This window comes from Peromyscus maniculatus, chromosome 18 (genome assembly GCF_049852395.1).
Source record: "Peromyscus maniculatus bairdii isolate BWxNUB_F1_BW_parent chromosome 18, HU_Pman_BW_mat_3.1, whole genome shotgun sequence".
NCBI classification, from domain to species: Eukaryota; Metazoa; Chordata; class Mammalia; order Rodentia; family Cricetidae; genus Peromyscus; species Peromyscus maniculatus.
Genome location: NC_134869.1, coordinates 10,289,326 through 10,302,216, shown reverse-complemented (window position 1 = coordinate 10,302,216; position 12,891 = coordinate 10,289,326). Strand labels below are relative to the sequence as shown.

The 12,891-nt window shown below is 39.4% G+C and overlaps 1 non-coding gene across 1 annotated transcript; it reads right to left on the bottom strand.

Annotated features, from left to right (window-relative positions):
- Positions 1–8,610: 8,610 nt before the first annotated feature.
- On the bottom strand, positions 8,611–8,717 carry LOC143269444 (U6 spliceosomal RNA). The gene has a single exon (XR_013045867.1). It is a non-coding gene; the product is annotated as a U6 spliceosomal RNA (small nuclear RNA).
- Between the last annotated feature and the right edge of the window lie 4,174 nt (positions 8,718–12,891).

Genomic DNA, 12,891 nt, shown 5'->3' with positions numbered 1-12,891 from the left:
ATGAAAGGATAAACAAACAATTGGAGGAAATCAATAAATCCCCGAAGAAAGCTAGGAAAATACAAACAATTGGAGTAAACCAATATACAATGTAAATTATGCCAAGATAAAACAAACTAATCATTAAAGGAAACAAAATTGTTTAAGACCTGAAAATGAGGCCAGGTGGTGGTGGTGGTGGTGGTGGTGGTGGTGGTGGTGGTGGTGGCGGCGGCGGCGGCGGCGGCGGCGGCGGCGGCGGCGGCGGCGGCGGTGCATGCCTTTAATCACAGCACTAGGGAGGCAGAGCCAGGTGGATCTCTGTGAGTTCGAGACCAGCCTGGGCTAACAAGTGAGTTCCAGGAAAGGTGCAAAGTTACACAGAGAAACCCTCTTGAAAAACCAAAAAAAAAAAAAAAAAAAAAAAGAAAACTGAAACAGTAAGAAAAACAGAAATTGAGGGAATTCCAGAAATAAAAAATTTAGGACTACAAACAGGAAGTACAGAGCCAAGGTTCACCAATATAATAGAGAGTTGGAAGAGAGGATCTCAGGCACTGGGGATATAATAGAAGAAATGGATACATCAGTCAAAGTAAAAGTGAAATATAAAAATTTCTTCTATATAGGAGGGCTACTGATCATTTTGAGTTAATCTTGTATGCTGCCACATTAATGAAGGAGTTTATCAGCTTTAGGAGTTCCCTGGTAGAATTTTTGGGGTCACTTATGTATACTATCATATCGTCTGCAAATAATGAAGGTTTGACTACTTTCTTTCCAATTTGTATCCCCTTGATCTCCTTTTGTTGTCTTATTGCTCTAGCTAGAACTTAAAGTACAATATTAAATAAGTATGGGGAGAGTGGACAGCCTTGTCTTGTTCCTGATTTTAGTGGAATCAATTTGAGTTTCTCTCCATTTACTTTGATGTTGGCTGTCAGCTTGTTGTAAACTGCCTTTATTATGTTTAGGTATGTTTGTTGTATTCCTGACCTCTCTAGAACCTTTACCATGAAGGGTGTTGGATTTTGTCAAAGGCTTTTTCAGCATCCATTGAGATGATCATGTGGTTTTTTTTCTTTCAGTTTATTTATATGGTATATTACATTGACAAATTTTTGTATGTTGAACTATCCTTGCATCTCTAGGATGAAGCCTACTTGGTCATGGTGGATAACTTTTTTAGTGTGTCCTGGATTCGGTTAGCCAGTATTTTATTGAGTATTTTGCATCAATGTTCATGAGGGAGATTGGTCTGTAATTCTCTTTTTTTGTTGTATCTTTGTGTGGTTTGGGTATCAGGGTAATGGTAGCCTCAAAAAAAGAATTTGGTAATGTTCCTTCTATTTTTGTGGTGTGGAACAATTTAAAGAGTATTGGTATTAGCTCTTCTTTTAAAATATGGTAGAATTCTGTGCTGAAACCATCTGGTCCGGGGCTTTTGTTGTTGTTGTTGTTGGGATACTTTTGGTGATAATTTCTATTTCCTTAGGGGTAATTGGTCTATTTAAACAGTTGTCTGCTCTTGATTTAACTTTGGTATGGGATACCTATCCAGAAAATCATCCATTTCTTTCAGATTTTCCAATTTTGTGGAGTACATGTTTTTGAAGTATGACCTGATGATTCTCTGGATTTCCTCATTGTATGTTGTTATGTCCCTCTTTTCATTTCTGATTTCGTTAATTTAGATGCTCTCTCTCTCTGCTTTTTGTTTAATTTAGATAAGGGCTTATCAATCTTGTTGATTTTCTCAAAGAACCAACTCCTTGTTTCATTGATTCTTTGTATTATTCTCTTTGTTTCTCTTTTGTTGATTTCAGCCTTCAATTTGATTATTTCCTGGTGTCTATTTCTCCTGAGTGAGTTTGCTTCTTCTTGTTCTAGCGCTTTCAGTTGTGCTGTTAAGTCACTAGTATGAGATTTCTCCAACTTCTTTATCTGGGCATTTAGAGCTATGAATTTTCTCCTCTTAGGACTGCTTCCATGGTGTCCTGAGGTGGGGTGTTCTGTATGGCAAATGTGTTGCTCTTATTGGTTAGTAAATAAAACACTGATTGGCCAGTAGTCAAGCAGGAGGAAGTATAGGTGGGACAAGGAGGAGAAGAATTCTGGGAAGTGGAAGGCGGAATCAGAGACACTTCCTGCCGCATCCATGACAAGCAGCATGTGAAGATGCTGGTAAGCCACGAGCCATGTGGCAAAGTATAGATTTATAGAAATTGATTAATTTAAGATATATGAATAGTTAGCAAGAAGCCTGCCATGGCCATACAGTTTGTAAGCAATACAAGTCTCTGTGTTTACTTGGTTGGGTCTCAGTGGCTGTGGGACTGGTGGGTGACAGATTTGTCCTGACTGTGGGCAAGGCAGGAAACTCTAGATACAGTGTCCCATCAGTTTGGGTATGTTGTACATTCATTTTCATTGAATTCTAGGAAATCTTTCATTTCTTTCTTTATTTCTTCCTTGACCCATTGGTGATTCAATTGGATGTTATTCAGTTTCCACGAGATTGTAGGCTTTCTGTAATTTTTGTTGTCATTGAAATCTAAGTTTAAGCCATGGTGGTCTGATAGAACACAGGAGGTTATTTCAATTTTTTGTATCTGTTGAGATTTGCTTTGTGTCCAAGCATGTGGTCAATTTTGGAGAAGGTTCCATGGGGTGCTTAAAAGAAGGCATATTCTTTTGTGTTAGGGTGAAATATTTTGTAGATATCTATTAAGTCTATTTGAGTCATAATGTCTATTAGTTCCTTTATTTTTCTGTTAAGTTTCTGTCTGGCAGACCTGCCCATTGGTGAGATTAGGGTGTTGAAGTCTCCAACTACTAGTGTATGGGGTTTGATGTGTGATTTAAGCTTTAGTAATGTTTCTTTTATGAATGTCAGTGCCCTTGTATTTAGGGCATAAATATTCAGAATTGAGATTCATCTTTGTTGTACCCCAAAATTTAGGGTCTCAAGTGGGTGCCTCAAGAACCCAGACTCCAGTCCAGTTGATGCAATAGCAGGAGGATTTATTAAGCTTCTATATAGAAGGGCAAAACCTGCTCCTAAGAGCAAGAGCCACTTCTTACTGCAGCCCCATAAGGGCTTATAAAGGAAAAACCCACAAAACCCACAAGATTACAATTCCCATACAATTACGTTTCACAAGATCATGGTATGGGTACAGAGTGATCACAGAGGGGGTTCAGTTACATCAACAGGTACATTTTTCCTGAAATCTCAAGGGGGGATATCAAGGCGGGAGTGGAGTTTACACACAGGTCACAGTGGTCCTTCCTGGAACACCTGCAACTATCCCAGTCACAGTTAAGCACATCTCTTAACAGAAATTTCTTTACATTGTTATATGGTTGCAGGGGAGATTGAACAATGGCTAAGTCAGGTTGCCCTTGGAACTAGATTTTTAGTTTCTCATATCCTGGTGCTTGAAGTTTCTCTTTTCCTGAAGCTTGGGTCTGTAAGCCTGAAGGGCTAGGGTCTTTCATTCCCCCATTTTCTTTTTGGCAAATTTTAATCTTAAAATTATGGTATTACATTTAGTAACTCATGGCCTGTAATGGCCATGCATAGTCCATGTATAGCTAACCATCTTGTCTCTATGCTAGGGAGTGTTTTGACCCAGCATTTCAACCTCTTTTGAACAAGGAATTAGGATGATGTATTCTCTTCTGGAACTGCTTCGAGCTGGCATTGGGGTGCCATTATCAGGGCCCCTCCCCGAAAGGCTGAAAAGCTGGTCAAAGACTGGGCAGGGGGCATTTGTCAGTAGCATATAGCTGCCTGACCCCATAGGGACAGAGAAGAATCATGTTAGCTGGGCTGGTCCACATTGACCTTTAGCAAGTCTGGAGCCCACAGTCATCTGGAGCAGTGGAGTCAGCAACTGAAACTTGGAGGTGTTTGCCAGCCAAGTAGAAATCTGTTGAGACAGATTTAAACTAGGAACAGAATTAAAATTTATGAACTTATTTGGAACCCTTAGGTTCATACCCTTAGTAATGGGAAAAACAGTAGTCCCAAGATCAGGAGAGAGGAAAAATACTATCTTTACGAATACTCATCTGAGGTCCTTTCAACCTCTGTGAAGTGGGTCTAGGTTTTTATGACTCATTTCATCCTTTGAGGCCTACTTATAAAATGACATAAAAGTTTTAGATACATTAGTATTATACATTAGTATAATTAGTAATATTAGTATTAGTATTAGTATTAGTACTGAAATCCACATTGTAGAAAAAGCAGGTAAAACAGCAGAAGTGGACTCATACCTTTGAGTCCCAACAAGAACTACAGATTTGGGCTTTTTTTGTTGTTCTTGTTGTTGTTTTGCAGAAAGCCAGGTATAAGTTGGACAAGGATTTTTGGCCAGGTGAGAAGCATTTTTAGGTTTACATTTAGACATATTTAGATGACATCTAAAACAAATCCAAAATGTTGAGCTTGTGACTGAACAGTAAGTAGTCATTGTTTTACCAGCTCATCAGGACTCCTAAATGTTAAGCTCTGAACCATAGAACAGGACAGTAATCTGAAATATATCTTATTTTAGACTCATATCTGAATCTTTATGACTTATTCAAACTTTTATATCTTAGAACATTTTTTTAAAAGTGAGCTAACAAGCTAGCTATGGCCTTGCAGAAGAATCTGGTTGTCTGATGCTGCCATGCTGACAAAGTTAGAGGTAGCCTAGCCATCAGTACTGTCAAAGATCTGAGAAGGATAAACTATATCTGAGTGCAGACCAAGAAGCATCCAATCCTATAAATTACAGGGATTTATCCCTACCCAGGTCTCCATAGCGTTGGAGGCACCAGTCAGAATAGCATCAATCTTCTTCCGCCATCAGGCCCATAAGGCAGAATATTTTTCCTGTAGAATAGGGCCACAAGGAGACTGACCTCAATTCCAGTGTCCTACTGCTTGTCCACAGTCTGGGCTAGGTCCTGGCGGCAGGCGTTGCACTGGTGCATCTTGCCCTGTGGTCAGCGTTGTCATAATCCAGGCATAGACGTGGTGCCTTGTACATAATCTTCTTCAGAGACCTTGGGTCACTGCTAGGATCTGGAAGCTTGTCTGATATAATAAACTTTTAGATCAATATTTAAATGCCATATTCTGCAGATCTCTGAAGTATGAGGGCTGTCCAGGTGTCTGAATAGACAAACTTTGTTTCTAACTATTTGTTTCAAGCTCAACCCTGAAAACATATGCAAGGGACTGAATAAATGAGTAAATTTATCTCTGTAATATTATATCAGTACTTTTTTATCTTGACTATAATTAAAAAGAAACTTGATTATTCATGACTGACTATTAAAAACAATGTTTTTTAAGTTGAAGCTCTTTTCTAGCATCAAATACAGGTTCAGTAAAGAAATCAAAACAAAATATCAATATAAAACTTATATATGTATCAGCTTATCCAGATAACTTAAGTTTACCAAACTTAGCAAACATAAGGAGGCTAGACAACATTCTTAAGCCTGAATGTACCTTGGGTAAGGAGAAATTTTTAAGTCATTGGTTTTTAACTATAAAAACTGTTCTTAAAGGATTAAGATCTCTCAAAGTCTTTTGTAATAACAATAAAGTACCTTTCTTCTTTTACTTAGAGGTTTGGATGATTTCTTTAGCCCTATTTTTGGCAGCACATACATAGTCTGTCTGTTTTATTTTATTATGGCTGGTGTTTTCGGTGATCATCACCTGACACTGGCAATTTTTTAAAACTGCTAAGGTCCATCAGACTCTTTTTGAAACTTGTTTGCAAACCTTAGCTGTTTTCTATGATCCTTTTATGTACATGGGTAAATCTTAAATTACAAAGTTTAGCTGCCAGAGCAATGTACTATTTCTGTGTATAAAAGCATTGATATATAGCTTTAATATTTATCAAATATTGAACATTTGGTAAAGACATAAGTACTTAGGTGTTACATATATTTTTTTAAAGACAATAATTACTTGTACATATACACACAGTTGGATCCAAGTTACATATATACATACATACAGTTAAAGCTTGCTTACATTTCCAAGTCATATACCTGTTTAATCATTAGCCATTTTTAAGATGAAAACCAACCAGAATTAACTTTCAAATTCAATATTTGCAGGTATAAGAAAGCATAACAATTTACTGACCTTTTATATCAAAGTCTTTTTTTGTGATTTTCCTCAGTAATCTAGAAATCTAAATTTGCATCAGTACTGTACCTCAGACAAGAAACTGTTGGTTAACCTCACATAGGGAGTGATATTCCATTCTTGGAGCCAGATCCTGATCAGGTTTTAGCTCCCAGGCAGGTCTTGGAAGCCCCATCCAACAGCATGGGAGATTCCATACCCCGGCAGGGCCCACAGACCCGTCAGCTGTGATCCTGGAAGGGCAGTTAGTTCTCCACCAGCCCACACATTCTGAGCTCCTTAAGGCTCCAGCTGACTCCTGCCAGCTCCGCTCTGCTCCGTAGCTCACAGGCTGCCTAGCCAGTGTCTGGAGCCATTTTGGAGGAATTTTTTTTTCCCTGCGCCAGCGGCGGATCTGCATGAGGGGGGTGTTCCCATCATTAGTCTCCCCATCCTCTGGAAGGACTGGGGGGGGGAGTTCACGCTTGATTTCCTTAAGAGGGTAAAGGGGGAAAAGGGTTGGAGGGCAGAAGGGGAATTTGAGAAGGGAGAGGGGGAGGTCTAGTTCCCAGCGTTGCTGGGGCAGATGAAGCAGTGAGAAACGGCTTCACCCAGACAGGTGGGTCTCTAGCTAAACTCTCCCAGACCGAAATATAAGGCACTTGATCTGGGTGCCTGTGTGGTCCTTGGTCAAAGATCTGAGCCTTCACCTGTGAAATGATGTCAGTGTTAAAAGTTCCATCCCCTGGCCAGCCGACCCCAAAGGCCAGCCATTCTGAGGAACAGAAGATGATCCACTTCTTTTTCTTGACATCCAGAGAGGCATTGTGAGCCTGAGCAAGGACATCCTTCCAGTTATCTAAAGTCAAACTTAGGGGGTTGTTGCCCATATGGAGAGAGGAAGGTAGAGGCAAAAGACAGACTACAAAAAGACAAACACAAAGAGGACAAGGACAGACACAGTCCGCGCGGTAGTTGATTTGGCCACAAATCCGAAAGCACAAAACCGAAAGCACAAATTCAAATGGGAGTGGCTGTGAACAGCCTCACTCCCCCGGGAAGGAGAGACTCCTCTCCTTCTTCAGATCACTCCGGAGGAGACCTCCAGAGTGGGGACCTGGGGACTCTTGAGCATATCTGCTCTCCCACACAAGTCCCAGACACAAGTCCTGCACACTTTTGCAGGCACCGAATACAAATACCAAATCAACCAGACAAAAGACAAGACACAATAACATAAAACATAGATCAAGCTCATTTTTACCTCCAACTGGCAGAGTGGGCATTTGGGGGGCACCCCAATGTCGGTGGAACCTCCAATGTTGGACCCCAAAATTTAGGGTCTCAAGTGTGCGCCCAAAGAACCCAGACTCCAGTCCAGTTGATGCAATAGCAGGAGGATTTATTAAGCTTCTATATAGAAGGGCAAATCTGCTCCTAAGAGCAAGAGCCACTTCTTACTGCAGCCCCATAAGGGCTTATAAAGGAAAACCCCACAAAACCCACAAGATTACAATTCCCATACAATTTCGTTTCACAAGATCATGGTCTGGGTACAGAGTGATCAGAGGGGGTACAGTTACGTCAACAGGTACCTTTTTCCTGAAACTGGTACATTTTTCCTGAAATCTCAAGGGGGTGGGTATCAAGGCGGGAGTGGAGTTTACACACAGGTCACAGTGGTCCTCCCTGGAACACCTGCAACTATCTAAGTCACAGTTGAGAACATCTCTTAACAGAAATCTCTTTACATTGTTATGGTTGCAGGGGAGATTGAATAATGGCTAAGTCAGGTTGCCCTTGGAACTAGATTTTTAGTTTCTCATTTCCTGGTGCTTGAAGTTTCTCTTTTCCTGAAGCTTGGGGGTGTAAGCCTGAAGGGCTAGGGTCTTCCAATCTTGTCAGATTTTCCCTGTGATAAATATGTACTGTCCTTCCCGATCTCTTTCCGTTGAATTTAGTTTGAAGTCTATTTTATTAGATATTAGGATAGCTATACCAGCTTGCTTCTTAAATCCATTTGATTGGAAAGTCTTTTCCCAGCCTTTTATTCTGAGGTGGTGTCTGACTTTGAAGTTGAGGTGTGTTTCTTGTATGCAGCAAATGGATGGATCTTATTTTTATATCCATTCTGTTAGCCTGTGTCTTTTATAGGTGAATTGAGACCATTGATATTGATGGATATTAATGACAGTTATTTTTAATTCCTGTTATTTTTTGGTGGTAGTGTTGTAGGTTTCCCTTCTTTGTTAATTGTTAGTATGGGAATATCTATTGCCTGTGTTTTCATGGGTGTACCTAACATCCATAGGTTGAATGATTTCTTCAAGTTCTTTCTGTAGGGCTGGATTTGTGGAGAAATATTGTTTAAATTTGGTTTTATCATGGAATATTTTGTTTACTCCATCTATGTTGATTGGGAATTTTGCTGGGTATAATAGCCTTGGTTGGCATCCATGGTCTCTTAGTATCTGCATAACATCTGTAAAAATATGGAATGCTTCACGAATTTGCATGTTATCCTTGCAAAGGGACCATGCTAATCTTCTCTGTATTGTTTCAATTTTAGTATACATACTGCCAAAGTGAGAACTACATTAAATTTTTTTTCTAGTGAATGTGCATGCTTGTGTGTGTGTGTGTGTGTGTGTGTGTGTGTGTGTGTGTGTGTGTTTGTGTAAGTGTAATGTAAGTCATGATGGAAATGTGGAGAATAGAAGACAATTTTATGGGGTCTACTTTTGTTCATCGACATATGGTGATCAAGATTAGGTCATATCTTTGCACAATACAGACATTTCTATCAGAGCAGTCTCATTGATGCTCAAATAAGATTAATTGATACACTAAATCAGTAAAAATATTGTCTTTTCATGTTGTAAATAGGTTTTCATTGAAATATAGTGGAATATAGGAGAAATTGAATAATAAATCTTATTTGCATATGAAAATGATATACTGCTGTCTTTGTTTTTATTGCAGGTGAAATGAGTTAGTTTATTATCAGGACTAAACATCTGTTCATAACACTTTCTCAGAACAACAAATGAATGTCAGAGAATAGTTTTTGTGAGTAAACATGGTTGCTCCTAATCCTGATGTCCTGAGTTCAATCTGTAGGAAACCCATGTTACTACTACAAATTTTTCTCCTATTTCTACACTAGTGGTATGGCATATGCACACTCACATACCAGCACATACATAAATAATTTTAATACCCAATCAATTGCCATTGAGGTCACTGAATTCCAAATGATTCCCTGGATTTCATCTCTAGAACTTTCATAGGATAAGTAGATAACAGACATGTATAAGCTGTCCTCTCACTGCCACATACACATCATGGAAAAAGGATGAACACATAAACACAGTTCAAACATTTTTAAATAGATGAAATGAAAAAAGCAAAGAAGTTAACCCAATTATTGAGGACATATGAAATGATTTCCTAGTTTAAATTATTATTATAGAATTTCAAGAATTACTATGGTACATCAAAACATATACAAATGAAAAAGGTCCTGATAAAGAAATCATAGAAACATCACCCTTTACAATGGCCACAAATAATATAAAATACCTTGGGGTAACTCTAACTAAGCAAGTGAAAGACCTGTATGATAAGAACTTTAAGTCTCTGAAGAAAGAAATTGAAGAAGATATCAGAAAATGGAAAGATCTCCCATGCTCATGGATAGGTAGAATCAACATAGTAAAAATGGCAATCTTACCAAAAACAATATGGAGATTTAATGCAATCCCCATCAAAATCCCAACACAATTCTTCACAGACCTGGAAAGAACAATACTTAATTTTATATGGAAAAACAAAAAGCCTAGAATAGCTAAAAAAAAAAAATCCTGTATAATAAAGCAACCTCTGGAGGCATCAAGCTCTATTACAGAGCTATAGTAATAAAAACAGCTTGGTACTGTCATAAAATCTGCCATGTGGACCAGTGGAATTGAATTAAAGACCCTGACCCTAATCCACACAGCTATGAACATGATTTTTGATAAAGAAGCCAAAACCGTTCCATGGAAATAAATCTTCAACAAATGGTGCTGGCATAACTGGATGTCCACATGCATAAGATTGCAAATAGATCCATATCTGTCACCATGCACAAAGCTTAAAGTCTTAATGGATCAAAGACCTCAACTTAAATCCAGTTACACTGAACTTGATAGAAGAGAAAGTAGGAAGTAGTCTGGAACAAATTGGCAGAAGAGACCACTTCCTAAATATAATACTAGTAGCACACACAGAGAGCAACAATTACTAAATGAGACCTCCTGAAACTGAGAAGCTTTTGTAGAGCAAACGACATGGTCAATAAGACCAAACAACAGCCTACAGAATGGGAAAAGTTCTTCATCAACCCCACATCTGCCAGAGGGCTGATCTCCAAAATATATAAAGAACTCAAAAAGCTAGACTTCAAAATACTGAACAATCCAATTAAAAAATGGGCTACAGAGCTTAACAGAGAATTCTCAACAGAAGAATCTCAAATGGCTAAAAGGCATTTAAGGAATTGCTCAACATCCTTAGTCATCAGGGAAACGCAAATTAAAACAACTCTGAGATACCATCTTACACTGTCAGAATGGCTAAGATCAAAAACACTGAAGACAGCTTATGTTGGAGAGGATATGGAGAAAGTGGAACATTCTCCCACTGATGGTGGGAATGCAAACTTGTACAGCCACTCTGGAAATCAGTATGGTAGTTTTTCAGAAAATTGGGAATAAGTCTTCCTCAAGACCCAGTTATACCACTCTGGGCATATGCCCAAGGAATGCTCAATCTTACCACAAGGACACATGTCCAACTATGTTCATATCAGCATTATTCATAATAGCAAGAACCTGGAAACAACCTAGATGCCTCTCAACTGAAGAATGGATAAAGAAAATATGGCACATATGCACAATGGAGTACTAATCAGCAGTAAAAAAACAATGATATCATGAAATTTGCAGGCAAATGGATGGAACTAGAAAATATCATCTTGAGTGAAGTAACCCAGACTCAGAAGGACAAACATAGAATGTACTCACTTATAAGTGGATACTAAATGTGAAGTAAGGCATGGTCAGACTGCACCCCACAACTCAAGAGAGGCTAGCTAACAGGGAAAGACCCTAGGAAGGACACATGGATGACCATGTGAAGGAGAAGTGGATGAGATCTACATGAGTGGACAGGGTGTGGAGGGGTGGCAGAGGGTGAGGAGTGGGGGATGAGAACATAGGGAAATGGGAGGGTCAAGCTGGAACAAGGACAGAGTAGAAGGTGAGGGAGGAAGATATCATGATAGATGAGGACATCATGGAAATAGGAAGAGGCAGGGTGCTTGGGAGGCTCTCAGGAATCCACAAGGTTGACCCTGCCTTGGTCTGCTGGCAGTGGTCCAGAGGGTACCTGGGCCAGTTTACTCTGGTGACTAACCTAGCAAATGGCCTAGCTGTCATCATAGAGCCTTTGTCCAGTGACTGATGGAGGCAGATGCAGAGATCTATGGCCAGGCACCAGGCTGAGCTCCAGGAATCCAATTGATGAGAGAGAGGAGAGATACTGCAGGTGAGGCACATCAAGAAAATAATGGGAGGACATACAGAGATGACCGTCCACACTAGTGGAAGCCCATGAACTGTGGACTGGTGGCTGTGGAGCCCTCGTGGGACTGGACTAGGCCTTCTGGATACGGAAGATGGTAGTTGGCTGGAACTGTTTGGGGGGCACCCAGGCAGAGGGATTGGGATCTGTCCCTGTTGCATGGGCAGGCTTCTGGAATCCGTTGCCTGTGGTGTGACACTTTGCACAGCCTTGGTGCAGTGGGAAGGTGCTTGGACCTGCCTAGACTCAGTGTGCTGGGCTCTGCTGACTTCCCATGGGAGATCACAATTTGGGGGATGTGGGGATGTGGGGTGGCTTGGGAAAGAGGGCTGGAGGATGGGAGGAGGGAGAAGGGGAGATCTGTGGATAGTATGTGGAGTGAGTAGAAAATTTCTTAATAAAGAAAAATGAAAAAAAAGAGACATTTTAGGTTTGGTCAGTTTTGTTGACAGATTTTTTTAAGCTCTTTGTAATTAAGTTTTAATTAAAATGTTAAAAAAGAAATTCACTTCCTGGTTAAGAATTCAAATCATTCCATTTTGTAGAACACTCTATAAGGAGAAATAAAAATAAAAAATAAAAAATAATTCTTGATGCAAAACAACCAGGAATTCTTGGACATTATGCAGAGACAAAACCTATGAATGATGGAATAGAAAAAAAGAAAAAGAAAAAAGAACAGCTCAAATATCCAGAAAATATTTTCAATAAAATCATATAATAAATTTTCCTTAGTTAATGTAGGTGCTGATAAAGGTACAAAGATGCAGGCAAAAACACTCAAGAAATTGGGTCAGAAAAGAAAGTCCCCTTGTCACATAATAACCAAATCAGTAAACATATAGAACAAAGAAAGTCCCCTTGTCACACAATAACCAAAAGAGTAACCATACAAAACAAGGAAAGAATAGTAAAAGCTGCAAAGGAAAAAGACCAAGTAATATTTGAAGGCAGACCTATGAGAATTATACCTCACTTCTCAATGGAGATTCTAAAAGCCATAAGGGCTTGGGCACATATGACGCAGGCTCTAAGAAACCACAGATGCCATCCCAGATTATTACATTCTGAAACTTTTCTTCACTATAAATGGAGAAAATAAGATACAATTTATACAATATCTATGTACAAATCCAGTCCTC